Source organism: Arvicola amphibius, chromosome 12 (assembly GCF_903992535.2).
Source record: "Arvicola amphibius chromosome 12, mArvAmp1.2, whole genome shotgun sequence".
Classification (NCBI taxonomy): Eukaryota; Metazoa; Chordata; class Mammalia; order Rodentia; family Cricetidae; genus Arvicola; species Arvicola amphibius.
The window spans coordinates 48,313,088-48,333,371 of NC_052058.2; the positions used below are offsets into that span (position 1 = coordinate 48,313,088).

Here is a 20,284-nt window from a genome sequence, read left to right on the forward strand (position 1 = left end):
TGTGCACTGATAGGAATTCTAGAAAGGGCTGTGGGTACACAGCTAGAGAAGCACAGGAGAAAAAAACTCCCACAGAAATAGAGAGCACAGGAGTCTCAACAAGAGACAAGAAAATAACCAGATAAAGTAGGGATTCCAGGAAGAGGTTTAGACAGAAGTCAGGACATCAGGAAAAGGATCCTCCCTGCCTTCCTCCCTTGGCCCTCCCTCACTGTGAGTACATATGGAGGCCAGAGATCAAAGTCAGGTGTCTGCCTGTCACCAATTAGACTGGCTGTCTTGGGAGATTGTGAGTTCTGAGGATTCATTTTACTCGGCACCTCCAGCACTAGGGTGACAGACATGTTTAGCCACACCTGGGTTTTAGTACATGGGTCCTGGGAATCCTAACCCAGGCTTCCAAGCTTAAGCAGCAGGTACTGTACCCCCTGAGCCACCTCTCCATACCAGGAGATCCATCTTTAAGTCATTCTTCTTTTCAATGACCGGGACCTGGTGGTGACAATGGCTACTACCTTGAGCATCCTGAGCATTGGAGCTGAAGGGAACAAGGTAAACAAGACTGGCACTGGAGCAAATATCAGGCATCATTAAAATCCCCTGGCTGACTGAGGAGGCAGGAGACGAGACGAAGAATAAGAGCCAAGGGTCAAGGAGGCAGAATAGAAGAGACCAGGCAACTGGTTTGGTCATCAAACCCATTCATTTGTCAAGTTTCTCCCAGAACTAAATGACAGTTACTCGGAACACACAAGTCAAAAGGCAGTTTACAGAAGAGTGTCACAGGGGTTCTGAGAGAGCTAAACCCAGATTGCACTGAATCCAAACAGGAACACTGCATGAATTAAAATGGGAATATGCACAGGGTGTAACCTATTAACATTCAAAACATAAGACAGCACATCTGACAGTTGTGAAAATATGCTCGACTTTTTCATAAAAATACAGACACGCAATGTGGTACACAGCGTCCAAACCCTTACCTGCCCACACTAACTATGCCACCAAGACTGAACCAAACCAAATCCTTGTCTCCATGATTAAGACTCATCTACTTCATATCATTCATTATGACTAAGTCCACAGTTAAATGCACTGATGTAATCTCAAAATATGTCAAATAGAAAAACCTACAGTTTCTAGGACACTCGGCCTTCTGAAAATAGACGATAAAGCTATTTAGCATGGCCAGCCTTTTGGAAAGCATTCCATCTGAGCAAGGTACTCAGTTGAGGAAACGACTTTACAGCAAGTCATTGGCATTGTGTGAACAGCACACACAGTGGACTGACCCCCCAATTTATGAGTTACCCAGATGCTTTTTAACTAGGACTCAGAATGTCAAATCACTTTTCCATTTGGAGACTGTTCCCAGATTGTGTTCCCAGGAAATGAGAGGTTTGGCATGCGCTTTCTTGAGCAGAGGCAACGCCTCCCAGGCTGGTGCCTACAGAGTGTTAGTCAGATGTGGGACACCTGCCCACAGGCTTTCCTTCCCTGCATAAGGCTCCAAGGGAGAGGGCGGCAACTCTATCCCACGGATGTGCAGGGAATGGGCAGGGCCTAGGTGCTGCTCTGCTTTCTGTGAAAGGAGAGGACGAGCAATGACTCACACCCTGAAATAAACATGTATTTCAAGAAGATTCTGCAATGTTTAGAAACTCTCTACTCAAAAAAACTGTCTGAAAGAAACAAAACCAAAGATTCTGAACCACCTACTATAGTATTTATTATACTGTACCTTCAACCCATACTCCCATCTGCTGTGAATTACTTTTTCATGAGTCTTAAGAGAAATGAGTTACTGAAAGCTACTTTACCAACAGTTCTAGAAGCCAGATGCATTAGTGCCAAGGCCTATGCTTCCTCATTCAAAACTGGTACCTATTCTTAGACACCTAATGCTGGAAAGGTATTAATATTTTCCTAATGTAGACCCTATAATTCTGCACCAGTCCCAAGTGTGACGGGCACATACATATCCCTCCATGAGGGTATTTAGGAAAGTCTGCAACCCTTCTCCATGTAACCGTTATTGACATCTAGACAGTCCAGCCACTACTGTGGAGCAAAGACAACAAAAAGAACCCGAAAGGGAAAGAAGAGAAGAGTCTTCACGTCTGCACACTGGAGGCGGTACAGTAAGATGGGTATGCGGAAGCATGGTTGAGAAGGGGCGTGGGCATGAGATGAAGCTCTTCATGGCAAGCACGGGCACTGCTCTCATACTGTGAGCATTCAAAGTACCGTCTAGAAAAATACCCTGTTTCCTCATGTGCCAATTTAATGATGTGAGCCCATCTGAGAGGTAGGACGGGACCCAAGGACAGTGGAGAAAGGACAACAGAGAGTAAAAGAGATGTGAATAATAACCAAGTATGATTCCTGCATGAAAATGTCTTAACAAAACCTATTATTTCATACAGTAACAATAATGCCTGATTTGGGGATCATTCTGAATGTGACCTTGTCTTGAGGGCAAATAGCTGCAACCACTATCCCTTTATTTCTTCGATGCCCTTTTTCATGTGCATAATATATGAAATCACTCATATTTCAAGACTTCAGATCCTCTCCCAAGGCTCAGAGCCACTTAACAGATAGATCTTAGAACAGGGATCCTGGGAAAGGATGGAGATAAACATTCTAAACAAATTTCACATTTATCAACTTAATTGCTACTTTGCTTCTAGCAAATAGGCTAAGTTTCTTCTTATTTATTTCTTTGAAACATGAATTATGCTCGGTATCGGTGATGAATAAATGAATGAAAACACCCTTATTAGTTTGCCAGATATGACAGCTCTATTAACGGAGCCAGAGGCAGGTAATTTTTTTTAACACTGTCATACTATGAAGGTGTATAGAAGAACTAAGAACAGAAGCGGTACTTTTATTCCATATCCCAGTACGCACCATGAGGCACAGCAGAGAAGGCCTTTCAGAGATTTGAATACGCTTGCTCTCATCCAAGATCACAGACACACACTGGGTCCATATGATCCGAGCTAACAGTGTGCCTGAACAGTGGGAGAAATACACTAAATACATTAGAAGACAAAGCTGACCAGTGCTCCCACATCCACTCATCACTGCAGTATGTTTCATGGACTGTGATTAGGAACTAAACCTGGAAAGGACCCAGAACAGGAAGGAAAAAGGTAAGTGGTGGGTCTGGCAGAAGACAGAACCCTACGGGAAAACCTTAAGGGACCCACAGAAATAAGGAGTTAATAAAGACGACGTTTCCATGCGACAGGCTCAATTTGTAAACCTCGAGCACAAAATGGGAACATAATTCTATTCAAGAGGTGCCAAAGTGGTCAAATTGGAGCTGAGGGGAAAGGTCATAGGTGGAGCACTGGCTGTTGATGGATGAAAGCTTGGTTCAATTCCCAGTAGCAACACTAATGAAACAAAGGAGCAAAGAGAAAAACAAAACAGGAGCAAATGTAACAACAACAAACCTAGTATGTGTTAAAACCCAGAAAATGTAATAGGGAAACATTTATTGTCCAAAGAAGTCTGGAAAGGCATCCCATATCCAATGACCAACAGACTTAGAATTACCCTGGGAAACAGAAATCTGTCCCTCTGTGAGTGTGTGCTGTGTAACCCAATAAGGCTCAAGGTTTCCATTTCACACGAAAGTGAACTGCACGGCAGTCCTGGTGCAAAAACTGCCCAGGGATACTTAAAGGTGTTCTGTGTTCTGACGACTCTGACTTGTTTTTCATCAAGGGGGGGGGGGGGGGGAGGTTTAACTGCACAGAATTTATTGCTGATGAGTTAACCTTCGATAAAGGCCAGTTATTTTAGTTTTCTGTATCCTCGACAAGATGTTCCACAACTGTATGGAATTCAGGGGCCTTGTAGGTAGGCACCCCAGTTAAGCCATGATGCCTAATGTTTCTGAACTCAGCTGCAGCCCATCGGAACACTCCCTAAACACACTCGACAGCTGTAGGAGGGTTGCGCTGTGCTTTACAAACGTGGGGAGAAAGTCAAGTCATGATCGGAAACAGAAAAGTTAACCACGGAGAAAACGTTTGCACTTCCTGTCCTTGCTGTGGCTTTGCATCAACATACAGCATCAGGTGAATAAAATCCTGAAGGCTCTCGTCCACCATGACTGCCCTAGTAGCAAGGCTCTTCAGAGCAAATGGGTACCACTCAATAGGCTTCTCCAATCTCCTGGAAGGTCTGTGTTTTCAACAGGATACAGCAAATTCCTCAGTATTCATAAGTGGTTTTCCCGCTAAAACTGAGAAGGCTAAGTGTGTAGCGAGCCTGGGAGATAGATGCCAGAGAGTGATCAACAACTGCTCACCGCTAGAGAAGATGACTGAAATTAAAAAAAAAAAAAAAGTGCCCCATTTAACAACAGAGGCCTCAGGAAGCCGTAGGTTCGCTAATAACTCCCAATAGCCTTCCAGACAGAACATTCCATTGTGCAAGGAGCTAATCTTGTTACCAGTGACCCCAAAGAATGAGGACATTGACTGTCTTCTGAGCGACTGGGAGAGCCTTCTGTTCAAGAATACGCCTTCTACGGCACTTATCCTGTGAACTCAGCACACAGTCTTTGGAATGCACAAACTGGAGACAGAAACAGTTGGTTTTGTCCATAGTTGGCCTCCGTCTAATAGTTTCTCTTCTTCATTGTCATTATTTTCATAACTTCAGTCGCCAACCCCCTGAATCTGAGGTTTCTACAAGGAAGCATCATCCAATGGGGCTGTAATGATGTCCCGGTCAAAATGCACACAGGGTAATTTATTGTTTAATGTATGCTATTAACCAAGCTAACATAATGCATTTCAGTGAACTGTTTGGTCACCCGCTCCCGGCCACCTTTTCTAGCCTAATGATAAACTACAGTCACTAGCAGGCATCTCTGTGGCTTCTCCGTGGATCACTTATTAGCCCCCCACCAGGAGCCTAAGCATTTGTATTGGAGTTTAAAAACACAAAATTAGCTTCTGAGGATGGGGCCAGCACACTGGCCTAACCCTTCATTAAGTAACAGCCATGTGATCGACGCAGAAAGGTGGAGACAGGCTTCTATACCCCGTGTGTCAAGTAACAACTAAAAATCACAGGAAGTCACAGAATTTAAATACAGGTTGTCTCACTTGGAGACTACAACCTAGATGTCCCTACGGTGAGACCCAGATATTTGATCTGGGAAGTGGCACTTTAGAGGTGAAAAATAAAAGGCAATATACAGAATAAACATCTCAGGCTCCTGGATATGAGCATCAGTGACGAAGCCGCAAAAGGAACCAAAGGCACAAAGGACCAGGAGGAAACCCAAGGAAAGCAATGGAATGATGTTCAATGTGGAAGCCCGCAGATTCAGTGGTGGCTGCGTAAGAAGCTACAACTTTAAAGATGCAATGTTTTAAGCAGAAAATTATTTAAGTAAAATATCTACCTAAGAAAAACATCAAAAATATTATTATTAGGCATTATCAAAAACAGGGGCAAAAGAAGGATGATATAAAATCCAGATACAATATGATACTATTCTATTCACTGTACAGTACGTATGTCCACATATATGAAACTGAAACCAACATATCCCTTCCACCTGAATTCTGCAAAGAGAAAATGAGAAGGAAAGAAAGCATAACTCAATTTCTCATAACTTATTAAAACCTTATAATATACCTACTGCCTTTATACTTTTAAAAAAGGACAAGTATTAAGTTCAAACAAGTCTATAAATGTATCCTTTCAACTTCTAAAAATATGCGTGCGCATAACATGTTTTGCACAATGCATGTATGCTTTTTGAGTGTACATGTGTGTAAGCGCACAGGGAGACATTGGACTTCTTCCGCAACTGATCTTCACTTTATTTGTGGAGACAGGTTCTCTCATTTAATTTGGCGCTTGCCACTGGCTAGAAGTGCTGGCTGGGGAGCCCCCGGATGCTCCCATCTCTGCCTCAACCCTTGGAACTGAAATTACCTAGGTGCAGCCCAGTAACCAGCTTTTACACCGAGATCCAAACCCAAGTCCTTACCCTGTGCAAACATTTTACATACTGAGCCATCCCCCCAGCTCCTAGCCTCCCAACTTGGAGAAGTAAGGTGTGACTCACAGAAGCATGGCCAGCCTGCCTGTGTGTATATCAGGTTTTTTTCTCCCACAGTAACCATTAACCATGGACCTTAGAGAGGGATTGGCCACGGAGTCCCATGAGCAGAAATCAAGCATGTGCTTGAAGAATATGACAGAAGTAACATTTGCTTTTTTTTTTTTGATTGCAGTTTTTATTTGTGAAACTCTTCTCAGTGACAGACACTGGTCAATCAAACACTCTAACCTTGACTCCATCATTTATAATTCTGTGTATTCTGTGTATTGTTTAACTGACAACAAAAGTCTACTCATAGTCAATCAAGGGATGAAGCACACCTCACCTTTATTTCCAAACAAAAGTTCCAAGATGAGTAAGTAGAAGATATAGGGAGGGAGGAAGGTAGGGGGAAATGGAGAGGGAGAGAGGGACAGAGAAAGAGGGACAGAGAGAGAGAGAGAAAGAGAGAGGGGGGGGAGGGAGAGGGAGAGGGAGAGGGAGAGGGAGAGAGAGATCAACAGGTTCCACACATATTGCCCCTTTATTAGAGCTTTGTGAGAACAAAAGATGTTAAAATAACATAGAAGGCTTGACAAAGGCATGAAGAGAGTCGTGTGTGTGAGTGTGTGCACACGCAAGCATGTGTGTGTGCACATGTGTCTGTGTATGTGTGTATCCACCCATGCACACAACTGTGGCTTACCTCAAAGTGGTCAGTTCCTTCCTGACAGACACCCAATCAGTAGCTGCCGAAGGCTCAAACACAAAATCAAGGCCTCTCCCTAGCCAGTGAATGCCCTGTCTATGGGAGCACTTCCCAGTTTACCACCCCACCCCACACACCCCGTGCAGGGAGAAAAAGGCCTTTCTCAATTCCAACAGTCACCCATCTCATTAAGACTAAAAACATCATTAGTCTTCCAGTGGAGAAGCCTCTCTCCCAAGGCATTCTCCCTTGCAGGGGAAGCAACTGCCTCAGACAGAGTTGCAGACACCCAGGTCCGCTGGAAGGCAGGAAGTCGTTACAGGCTCACCCACCTCCAATGCCTGCAACAGAGCCAGAACACAGAAAGAAGGTGGCCTCACTCAGCACCAGAGCTCCCTTCTCCCAACAGCCCATGTCTGATGTGTGATTTTGGACCCACCAAGAAAAGACAGGAAGAAGGGAAACCAAAGCAAAGCCCAAGATTCCTGAGATCTTTATCCACTCTCAATCACCTCTTTTCAAATTCATTGGGGGAGGAGGTCAGGTAGCAGGCACTTTAAAAGCTAGCCATTTTCCACTCTTATCTCAGAACCTAAGGGCAGTCCCAAAAGGTAAGACTTGACAGGTTTATCTAGATCCCTCCTGACTGGCTTTGTCCTACAGCTTTACAGAAGAGGAATTGTATGATGTCCAACAGATTCCACTATGAGGCACTACCAATGGGAAGCAGTCTCAGAACTTCAGTTAAAGGCTCTAGCCTACCACGCCCATGGTAGCCTTTGATCAAGCATCTTACCTCAGCACAAGAACACGTGGAGCAGACTAGATCATTCTTTATCAGCGTGTAACTGAGCAGAGCCATGGGATCTCAGGTGTCAGGGTCTTTGCTGCTGAAATCTGGGGAGGGGCAATGAAGGGCCTAATGTTGGGCCGAGATCGCCACGGTGAGCAGGTAAGAAGGCAGACAGCTGACCAATGTGTGATGCAAGGCTGGACCCTGGACAGCATGCAAGTCAGCTTCTTCTTGCTGGTGGTAGTAGAGATGGAATGTGACTTCCCAAAATACAATATTCTCCATTCAGGGCATAAAGGGCCTGGTTGCTCTAACATCTACCTCATAAATATTCAGAAGCTAAAAATCAAATTCATAGAAGAATTTAGAATGACAGACTCCACTAGGCTGTTCCCTGCCTTGGGGAATAGGTGCCTGTGCTATATACACACCGGGATGTTATAGCACCCCTGTTGCTTATCCTTATTCGTAAATAGAGCTCTCTTGTGGTCCCAAAAATCAACAATAGAATTCATCTTCAACCTTTGCCAAGTGTGTAAGTAGGGAACTCTACTTACTTATTTACTTACTTACTTACTGTGGCCGATCATCTGGTATCCTGGTCTTTAAACATTTAGGGTGGGCGGGCATAAGAATCTGTGTTTAGAATAGGCAAAGAAAGAAAGGGGGGATGGAAGGGAAGGAAGGAGACTAACGAGAGGGAAGAAAGAAGGGAGAAAAGAAATGAGTGAGGCAGTGAGTTTGGGTCTATGCATTTAAACAAAAGGGAGATATTTACCTGTCTGACTCCAAATGTAATTCATGTCAGAAGCCTGAGTGTGAAATGCCCTCTTGCTCTGTAACCCCAAACATCAGCTTCACTAAACATATCTGCATTGTCCAGATTTGATGAGAGAATAGATGGTTTCCAAGGTGACGGAGGGACTCAACAAAGTTGCTAGTTCCTTGACATCTGAAGGTGCTGAATGTGTGGCCGAATAAACAAGAACTGCAAACACGGATGAGGACCAAAGACATCTTGTGTGGCTAAGGTCTCCAGGTGCCTACAGCTGGAACATTCTGCTTCAGAGATCTCTGAATATGGCGTTATAACTACATCCCGGATTACCATTTTCCTTTTTATCAAACTCTGATGATAAAAATCAGCTAACCTTTATTCTGGGTCTCATACTGTCACTGTTGACTTTTGAATCCTCAAGGGACAAAAAGGCAATCCACTGCCCACTCTTCTATTGGATAGCTTCACACAGGAAACTGCCGGACGAGGGGTTGAGTCTGACTTTAAAAACATTGGGCCTGACACAGGAATTGATAGTAAATTGGTAGTTCCAATGGCTTGGAGTACAGGAGGAGTAGCCAGCACTCTTCTCCAAAATATGCACAAGCACTTCGTGGGTCACACATAAAACATATCATATCATATCATATCATATCATATCATATCATAATAGGAAATGCCCAGTCCAGCCAACTGTCCCTCCAGTAGTATTTCACTTCTATTCCACAAGCAATCTAAAGTCGAAACTCTGATCAAATACCCAGAAACAATGTAAACGACAGATACCCAGAAACAATGTAACTGACAGCTACACAGTCATTATCAGGATCTGACAGGATTTAAGTTTTTTGTCACATTTACTTGCTATCTGTGGTAACAAGAAGATGTGAAGTTTAAGCAAAGGAGAGTAGATTCACAAGGACTTCAGGTTCTTATTTCTTCATGTTGGCAGTTTCCCAGTTTGGAAAGGAATGCGGGGGCGAGAGGAACCACAGACAGTAACAACAGAAACCTGGTTTACCTGTTACCTCTGACAGCACTTCCAGGGGCAGCTCGGAGAACAAGATGCCACTATAAATTATGAATGTCCTCGCAATGTCATCACGGCTGGAGCAATCAGAAACTCTTCTATGTGACAAATGAGTTCCCTGATTGTCAAGCACATGGGGTTTCAACTTTACTGAATTACCACATAACTCACATGTGTGTTTATATCATTCTATCCTCTTTCCCAGAACTCTGAAAACAAATATGAAAGCTTTTGCAAGTTTCATTTCATTTCATGACTAGTGTTCATCTTCCCACTGATGGATGGGTCTTAGCCACAGTCGTCCTCCTATTGGTTAAAGATGACTCTGAGGCGGGATGTAGGGATTAGGGAAGCCTCTGTGCAAAGCAGTGGTTTTCCTGACCTGGGAATTTTACATCTGCTATCACTTGAGTTATCTTGAGATCACATGGATCAGATATACAAGGCTCACATACAAACCAGGCTTTAATTATCGTGGGATCACTTGGACGAGCTATACAAGGCTCACATAGGAACCAGCTTTGAGTTATCCTGGAATTACATGGACCAGACATACAATGCTCACTATGAACCAGCCTGGAGTTCGGTTGGTGTTCTTGAAGAACACATTGGCACAGCGCCTATCAAGATGGCTAGGAAAACTCACCAAGAGAAACAATAGAGCCCCTTTCTATAGATGTGAAAACACATTCCCTGGGGAGTCGTGATAAACCAACCGGCTGTCCCTGAATCGGAACAACAACACAGCCCATAGCATCTTACTGCACCATCAGACTAGGGACATTGAAGCTCACCAATAAGCCACATGCCCGCAATCAAAACCTTGTGAGATACCAAGCCAAATCCTAGAACCAATTCCTCCCACCTTTACTGTCAAAGCCCAGCTATACGAGAAGTAGTAGCTTCTTAAGTGTGTGCTTCTTTCCACAGTAAATATATTTATTTTGCCCAATCCTTCCCAGAAGAAGATGTTTTGAAAAACGATTCCCTTGCTGAGGTTTCAACAGTCCATGGAGGATCTGAGTAAAGCCCCATTATCCTAGAAGCCAGCCTCACTGCACTGACTGAGCAGAGCCATGGGATCTCAGGTGTCAGGGGCTTTGCTGCTGAAATCTTTGGCTCTGAGCTGGGCTTCGGTTAGGCTGGGCAAAACATCAGCTCAGAAACACAGAACCCTGGGTCCTTAATGCCCACAGCCCTTAAACAGCCTTGCTGAGATACAAAATGGGGTGAAACAGAGGGAGCAATTTGTTTCCCTTGCAAGCGAAAGGCAAAGAGGCAGCACTGCTCAGGAGCTGCGGTTCCAAAAGGCCTGGGTGGCCACTGGAAGCAGCTATGCCAGAATCAATGGAAAGCTGAGTGCAAGGTAAATTCCAAAGCCTGAAGGTGTTGAAAACAAATTCTCAATGTCAACACAACCTTCCTCTTTGCATAGAGGTCACTAGCAAATCTTCAACACAGTATCAATAGGATCTAACAGAGCCAGGAGGGGGGTGGGGCTCTGTGTAATAGAACCAGCTACCCTGAGGAGATGAAAGAGGACACTGGCAAAGGAATCTAGAGGAAGCATCTTAAAGGTGCTCTATTGTCCACTCCTGCTAGAGTCAAATAATTGCAGGCATGCAGTATAAAATCCCCACCTCTGTCAGTACTTCTTCTAAATCTGTGTGCAGCTCTAACCCACTGCTGCTTCAACACAGTGATTTAAAGAGAGAACCCCAGTGATACTGGGGTTTTCGTGAGACTCCTTATTTAAACATAAACCATAAACAGATACCTAACACAATCCAGTTATTAATATTACTGCTATTATTGTCTCTATTTTTTTTTTTACCAGGATTTCAGTTTCGCTTCTTCAAGGTTCAAACATACACAACACTTTCATAGGTCTCAGAGAACCATGTGGTGCACAGAAATGACAGGAAGAAATATTTATCCATTTTGTCTTGAAAGATACAGCATCTGTATTGTATGTATGTAATTACATATGGGTATGTGTATACAGGCATGGTTGAATACTCTTAACATATACATAACAAACGAAGGGAATAAAAGCAATAATATTTTATACAACAGCACCTATATACATATATGTGATGAGACCATAGACAATACTGGGTACTCTATACTACTGTGTTACAAATACAGGTGTCCAACCAAAACTCAAGCTGACCCCTGTCCCCAAAGAAAAGGATGTCAAGATTTAGGGCCATTAAAAAGTAGGTAATTAGCTACATGGCAGTTTGACAGAATAGGGGGAAAGTTTGGATGGCAAAAAGGAGGACCAGGAGGGAGGGGAAATGGAGGCCATGGTCGTGTACAGGCAGAGAAGAAGGAAGCAGGACACAGAAGGTTAATACATCCAAGAAACCACTAGACTTATCCCAAAATTGTGTCAGCACTAGAGAGAGAGGAGAATGAGCATTTTAGGTCTCTATGTCTTCCTAGTCATGCAAAGTACTGAACCATGAGTTCCTTTCATACAAAGAACTGCCAACAGACAAAGTACAAGACAGACTTTCATTCTGTGCCTCTTACCGAGTGCCACACCCAGATGAGTGTAGGGAGATACCCTTTGGACAAAAGCATCAGCTCATACTGGGCAGTGGTGGTATAAGTCTTTAATTCCAACATATGGGAGGCAGAGGCAAGAAGATCTCTGAGAGTTCCAGGGCACTCAGGACTACACAAAGGAATCCTGTTTCAAAAAGAAAAAAAAAAGTAGCAGCTTAATCCTGATTTCGACAAAGACACTTTGGAGAAAACAGGTAATCTCGCTGGAACAATAGCTATCAACCTCCTAATGCTTTGACCTTTCAACAGAGCTCCTCATGTTGTGGTGACCCTAACCACAAAATCATTTTCGTGGCTACCTTCTAATTGTGCTACTGTTATGAATCATAATATAGATACCTGATATGCAGGATATCTGATATTCGACCCCTGTGAAAGGTTGACTGACCCCCCCCAAAGGGGTGCAAACCCAAAGGTTGAGAACCACTGCTCTAGAGAGATCCGGGTGCTAGGCAGCATCCCAGCAGAGATATCCTCAGTCAAGAGAAAGTGAGCATCGGGAAAGGCCATAGTGACCACAGGGAAAGCCACCTGACTTGTGCAAAGCAGAATGACAGAGAGATCAAACTGGAAAAACATGTTTGTGGAGGTGACCAAACTAAGAGCCAAAAGATCTCATGACTCTGCTAGGATCTTTCAAAGAATTCTGTGTGAGCCTTCAAATCAGACCCTGTAATAAATGTGTGTTGAATTAAATATGAGGCTATTTCAGGTACACAGGCTGATGCTCCAAGGATTTCAAAATATTAAGAGACCTTGAGCACAAGGAGAAATCATATTTGACCTCAGCTCTGGACGGCTTGCTTTATTCCTGTGCCAGTGAGTGTGTGTGTGTGCACGCGTGCAAGCGTGTGTGTGTGTGTGTATGTGCACATGCTCTTACAGTCTCCTCCCCCCCCCTCTCTCTCTCAACAATTTTCTGCTATAAATTGGCCTCAAGGCGATTCCATAAGCCAAATGTGTTCACTCTGCCCAAAAAACCCTTCTAAATCAAACTCACAGAATGAGAACAGGGCAGAAAACGGGAACCCTGGAAGGGGAGATGAGCAGGGATGCAGGAGGCCAGGGTGCACATCTTTCTTCCAGCACATAAAGATATGGGGTTCAGTTTGAGATTCTAAAAAGAGCTGTAGCATCAAAGTGGCCTTAACCAGTATGACTTCAGTGGTTTTTCTAAACAGATGCGCTGCATGGGAATGAGGAGGTGGGGGCTGGAGAGAGGTTCAGTCAGGGGAGTCTCACTGCCTAGCAGCCATGGGATGCTGAGTCAGCGAGAGCACGCCTGACAAGCAGGCATGAGGCTCTGGGTTTGAGCCCCACATTGAATAAAACCAGGTGATCAGCACATGCCTATAATCCTAGCACAAAGAGGTGGAGGCAAGAGGGTTAGGAGAGGCTGGAGAGATGGCTACATGGTTAGGAGCGCTGGTTGCCCTTCCAGAGGAACCCAGTTTGATTCCTAGCACCCACAGGTTGCCCACAACCATCTGAAACTCCAGACCATGAGACCGACACTCTCTTCTGGCCTAAGGGAACCACAAAGACATGGTGCCCAGATATACATGCAGGCAAAAACACCTACACATATAAAGTAAATAATACAATATTTTCAAATAAGAGGATCAGGAGTTCAAGGGCATTCTCAGCCACTGAGCAAGTTTGAAGCCAGCCTAGACTACATGAAACCTTTCCTGTCTCAGTAAATAAGGGAGAGGGATGATAATAAAGTGTCTAATGCTGCAACGGAAGAGCCAAACTCAAAGCTCAGTCATAAACATGCCCGTCTTGGCCTTTATAATCCTTCCCCTGGGCAAGGGTGAGGTTTACACTAACACACGATACCACTTGTGTTGCACTAATTTCATTTGCTAGACCACAGGCAAAGGAGCATCATACAGACTAAAGCTCATATGCTCCAGATGCCAGGAGAGGTCCTGAGTTCAGCAGGGCCCTCAATGCTCAGCCTCCCTGGGGAGACTAACTGAAGCAGGTGACTTCACGAGAGCAGCAGAACCAGGCAATGGCCCCAAGGGCAGCTGTAAGGAATTCAACCAACTGCTTCTCTGAATTTGGAGTTCCTTAAGAGAAGCCATCAGGACCTTTTGGAAACCAGTTTCTACCAGTTATGAAACAGTGTGTGTGAGGGGGGAGGCTCCATTTCACCCCACTAGACTCCCCACTCCTTGTTTTTAATAACAAGCTACAAGTCATGAAAGGATCAAATGAGTATTAGATTAAGAAAGCTTAGAGTATGGTTCCTAAAAAATAATGAATTATTAAGCAGTTATTATAATATAAAAGAAGGGAAAAGATTCACCTTGAAAGCTTATGAACTTCGACTCCTCACGCTGCTCAGCCCTGTAAACCAAGCAGTTATCCAGCAGGCACAGACTTCCCTTGGCTTTCTGTTTCCATCAATTACCCATTTAGCCATTCTTACTTCAGGAAACCAAGTCAGCTCAACAAGGGCTGCTGGTGTGCGTCCATGCACACTGGCTCCTTGGCCATGAAGGAAGGCTGCAAGCTCTGGAAAGCAGGGGGTAAGCAGCCATGCCAGGCAACCAGAGGGGCTGCCATCAAAACCTGCTGTTGATGAATCACGGGTGACAGGGAGCCCTGCTCGTCTCCAGAAGGAACTTCACAGGCCAGGCGGCCATCTGGTATAGATAGATCTCTTTCCAAACGTAAGCAGCCTGGTGAGGAAAGAGGCCGTGCTGGAAGGATGGCGCCCTCCCTGAGACTCTAGTGAAACCCTCCTGTGAACCTGGGCACTAGCTCTCAGGGTCTGCTCTCACTGTAAACAAGCACTCTCCGTCTGCAGAAAAGCACAGCCAATGCCAAAGTCACATGGGAGCTGCTACCACAGAAGCAGCCACATCTTCTGCTCATCCTCCCATCCTCCCCCACCACCAGGTGTTCTAGAACGAAGACATGACCAATAGCCTAATTCCACAAAGGTCCGCAAAGAAGGAAGAGATGTCTTGGAGCATCTGGCACCATCTACCTTCTGAGCCTGGTGGGAGAAAATGATCACGGTCCCCTGTGGGCAGAATTATGGGTTAGTAGGGACGAAAGGAAAATCATTTTAGCTGCCGCATGGAAGAGATGTGAGCCTCCAACAGTTAGAAAGGCAGTCTGCAACAATAGACTGATCCTAGTTCTTACCTCATAAGGGCTTCACCTATACTTGAGTATCGGAGGCTGGTCTCTTGAGACAACCACACATCTGAACCCGGTGAGTGGACTCTGCCCTGTTAGAGCAAGGAGCCACCTGCTGTTACCATTCTGTCTGCAGGTCAGAGGAAGGGCTTCTTCCAAGATGGGATGATTTGATTATGAGCAGTCTCAAGGTCATCTGAAGGAGGGCATCGATGGGAGGGCTAACTACATCAATGGGGTCAACTATTGAAGAGAATAAAGGTGAATGGGCCTTTAGAAAGTGGGAGTTAGTTGGAGGAAGAAGGTAAATGTATTGTGTCACTGTTGAAGACTATCTTGTCCTGGTCCCTTCCTCTTGTGTTCTTTCTGCTTCCCGGTTGCCATGAAGTGAGCCACCTTCCTCTATGATGTTTCTAAGTCAACTCAGTTTTGGAAGCAATGAAGTTAACAGACCATGAAACAGAACTGCTGGGAATGTGACCCAGAATAAACCACTCCTTTAAGTCCTTCGTGTCAAGTACTCGGTCAGAACAAAGAAAGTGACCACCCTAGCAAAGGTTGCTGCAGGAAGTTAGCCTAGAGAGTCGAATGGATGAATGTCAACCGCCGCAGATATTGGTAAGACAGTACTGCACAGATTAGCATGGCACAGAAGCAGAAGGACCCCGCTTCAGCTGTAAGGCATTCTCAGAGGTACCTGGCCAGACTTCACCAAATGCTCTCCCTCCACTTTCTCCGCGCCAAGGAGCTAAAGATGAGCCTGTAAATGAAGCACAGCCCTTCTGACTGCACTATCAAGGCCTGCTATGGCAGCAGCCTGCTGGATGATAATTAGCTGTCAGGGTCTTCTGAAACTGCTGTAGCTCGGCACTTTCTAGAAAAGGAAAGATGAAGCCAGCAGAAAATAAGAAGGACCTCATGGCCCCAGCCTTCAAAGGCTGCCCTGCCCAGGCTCTTGAGCCATCACAGCAATGTGCTCTCCTGGGGTAGCAGCCTCTGGAATCTGGGCTCAGCGGCAGAAAGTGCAGGCACAGACTCTGCCCTGTTCATGCCAGGAAGCCACCTGTTGTTCCTATTCTGTCTGTAGGGCAGAGGAGGAGTTACTTCCAAGACAGGATGATCTGATAACCACCTGGTTCAAGGTAATCTGAAGGACAGTGTCCTTGATCCTTTGTGCTCCACAGCTGAGGGGACAATAGTGTACAAGTCACAGTCAACATTAACTTTGCCTTTAGGAAGGGCTTAGTACTGTTGGAGTCATGGGTTCACTATTGATGAGACAAGTCTTTTGGATGGATCTCTAGGTTCCTCCCTTTTTCTGTTTTTCAGTTATAAAATGGAAAAAAAAAAAAACTCCTACGGAATTTCTGGTGAGCCACAGGAGGCCTCACACGTGGCTATCAACTGCCAAGAACTATTATTATCACCATTGCTACCATTACTGCTAGGCTTGTTCGATGTGCAAGGATAGAACTGAGAATAACACTCTAATCCATCTGGTTCTGACTCCACAAAAACCAAAGGCATTTGCCTCCTGGCCACAGACACAGAGTAACTCCCAAGGATGTCCTGGGACAAAAGCGTCTCTGCCAATCAGCAAAGATGGCCCTCAATTTCCAGACACCAGATGCAGCCAACTGCTTGAGCATTTCGCACTGGAGGAAGCATACATAAAGAGAGTCGCAAAGCAGGTAAGAGAGAGGATGGCTGAAAAGACCCACGACAGAGGCATCTTACTGCTGAGCAATGTCAAGAGACCACAGTACTCAGACAGCTCGTACAGAAGCATTCCAACAAGATGTGCAGAGGACACTGTGGAACAGTCTCATAAGATGAGAAGATACACACTCAGGTCATGAGGCAACAGAACTTCTGCCCTCTTTCCAATGTGCCTCTCCATCCCAGCCTCCTCTCAGTTTCCGAGCACAGATGCAGAGGTGAAAACTTTAACAGGCCTGGGTTATTTCACTGTGCTGGATGGCTAGTGAACCGGATTTAAAGATGGTAAACACAGCCTGATCATTGCAGTGGCAAGGCGAAAACTTAAGGGACCGAAACAAATTCACTTCCCTGTGCAAAACTGAACTTGAGAGTTGATTAGCGAAAGATCAAGTGACAAACAAATGTCTCCGGTCCCTAATCCCCCTAGAATTTGCCTTCATTCTCCCAGAACCCTTAAAAGGCACAGGGTAGCTACTATGCCAGCAAGGAGACAGAATTAGCGGGTTAAGAATTGCCAAACCTAGACAGAGGGGAACAGGGGTGATGATAATGGTTCAGTTCATCTATGCGGCTTTACATAGCACAAGCTGGGTGATTTGTATAGAAGTGCTCCTTTGGGATTAAAGTTGTTGAAATCACTTCTGACAGAAGAAGAGGGCACAGAAAAGTGACTAGAGGTGGGGTAGGGGTGGGGAAGGGTAGCTCAGTTGGTGATGTGATTTCTGCATAAGCTTGAGGACCTGAGCTTCTTCCAAAACACTAGGCAAGCAATCCCAATGCTCCAGGGTGAAGGAGTAGGAGTGTGGGGTTCCCCTTTGTATGCTGTAAATATGTTTTATTACCACTGGTTAATAATGAAGCTGCTTTGGCAGTGAAGAATAGAGCACGGTGGGAATTTAAAGCACAGACAGAGAAGAAAAGAAGGTGAGTCAGATGGCATGTAGCTGCGGAAGGAGACAGAGTCCCAGAACCTTACAGGTCAACTATGAGCCTCGTGATAAAATATAAAATGATAGAAATGGGTTAATTTAAGATGTAAGAGTTAGTTAATAAGAAGTATAAGCTATTGGCCAAATGTGTTGGAATTAATACAGATTTTCTGTGATTATTTCTGGTTTGGGCAGCCCCTGCCTATATAATGGCACCAACATAGGCAACTAAACTACATTCACATAAAACCTGACAGAGTTTTTAAAAATTCTAGGCACAAAACTAAGCAAGGCTTATTAGTAGCCATATTTTTTTCAGATAGGTGTTGTCTGCTGGCAGCGAGCGGGTGGGGGGAGCAGCTTTCACAGAATGCTTACTGACTCAGCATAAGAAAGGAGGCTTAGCCAGGTGGCACACGCCTTTAATTCCAGCACTCTGGAGGCAGAGGCAGGAGGATATCTGTGAGTTTGAGGCCAGCCTTGTCTACAAGAGCTAGTTCCAGGACAGGCACCAAAATTACAGAGAAACCTTGCCTCAACAAAAGAAAAAAAGAAACAGTGGCTACCTGGTTTGTGCTGCCAGCATGAACTCTGACTTTTCAGGAAGCCAAGAGCACTTAAATGGGGTTTGTGAGCAGCATGCTACTAGTTGCTTAATGGCAACATTGACTAGCTCTGTCCCTGGAGTTGGGGCAGTGGGCATGTCTCCACCATGTTGGACTGGGCAGAACAATAGGCAGGACTGTGGAGTTGGTCCTAGCCATGCCCGCTTAACATTTAAAGCAAAAAGCGCTTCTGGTCAGAAAGTGATTACTAATAAACAATAAAGACAGATTCAGATAAAAAAAAAAAAGACCTCTGAGTGGGTCATGGTGTTGAATAAATGCACATAACCTTATAAAAAGAGTAAAATAAAGTCATTAAAGAGAAAGCATACAGTCATAGATGTAAAAAGTAAAGATAATAAAATAAGCCACATGTTGGGGACTACAGACCACCAGACTCTGAATTTCCTGTAAACAACTTGTTTTCCTGTGCTCTAAGCAGCCTGCAGCTGCTCTGAGCAGGAGACCCTGATGGCAGGGGAGTGATTTCTGGTGGGCCTGCAGCTGAAAGATCTGAGAGCTGTAGCATGGCCAGAGCCCTATAACAGACTGCTCCTGAGCACAATAAAGGGGGCTTTCTTGTTTCAAGGATGACCCGTGTCCGTGTCTCTGTCTGTGTGTGTATGTGTTTAAATCTCTAGCCTCTTTGCCGCCTCGCAAATAATCCTGTAGTAGTGCCACATAAAAATAAAAAACACAGAGTTTGTTTTATGAATTATGTATATTATTGTGTTCTTTGCATTGTTTTTGACTATGAATGAGCTAAGGACAGAGAAAGAGTTCATTGTACAGGCTGCTAAGCTAAACCAACATATATACTTTAAAGGTATCTTGACTTCAAAATTTGAGTCTAAGGATATGTCGCTTTAAAAAAAAAAAAGAGGTGGTGCTTTTTTTTCCCATGGAAGATGAGAACCTGAGAATTCCTTCTAGACTAATGTGGTTAAAGGACCAAGACCCATAAAAAGGTCTCTGTAAACCTTCCAAACTACTTCATGCAACAAAAAGCAAAAAGCAGTTTTATATTAAATTTATATCAATAAACCAAAAAGCAGTTTTATAAAAAACAAACAAACAAACACCATGCCCAAATTCCCAAATACTGTTTATCAATGTCTGTTTTCATTTAAAGGGGCATAAGACAGAGAAATGAATACTTTGCATTGGTATGGATCTTGGTCTATTGATACAAATTTTAATGTCAATTTTGTTATATGTATATTTCTGCTCTTTATTAAGGTATTGTACATGCAGCTCATTTAAAATCTAATATATAATTAAAATACAGGCTATTAGAAAGTCATCTATTAATAGTCAAGTTAGTAGTCATGTTACAGAGATATATTTCAGATGAATAGGTATTCTTCAAATCTTTTAAAAACGTACAGAATATGGTATTTAAAATGTTTTAAGAAATTACACTTTTCTCAACAGTGAGACATGTCTGCTTCTGGTAGCACTAGTTACTTCAGAGAGGTTGATGGGCATTGAAGAAACTCATTATGATATTTGCCTTCAATGTGGCAAGGCTAGCCATTTGGGCAAGAACCTGCTCTTTACCGGACTGCTTGATGGTATGCCGTATAAACTGGACATGCAGGAACCACAAAAAAATAACTGCTAAAGTTGCCTAAGGAAGGTAAGACAGTCTACTGGTCTACTCTAGGCGTGGCAATGTGTACTATATATACAAAAGAAAAAAACTGCACATCTCCTTCACCCCCGGCTGCTGGATTCAGTTCCTGTTCCCCACTTGTGCAGTGTTGATCTGTAAGTCTACGCCTAAATAAAGAAACCTTTATTATACTTCATTCTGAGCTACTGTGGGATGACTTTATTGTAATCAACAATATAGGAGGATCCAGGGGCTCTCAGGCTAGCTCCATGGGAGACCCCTTCT

The 20,284-nt window shown here is 44.2% G+C and overlaps 1 protein-coding gene across 2 annotated transcripts in view; it reads right to left on the bottom strand.

Moving 5' to 3' along the window:
- Ptprg (protein tyrosine phosphatase receptor type G) overlaps positions 1-20,284 on the bottom strand; it is a 660,978-nt gene that overhangs the window by 381,546 nt on the left and 259,148 nt on the right. The gene's annotated exons all lie outside the window — the stretch shown is intronic.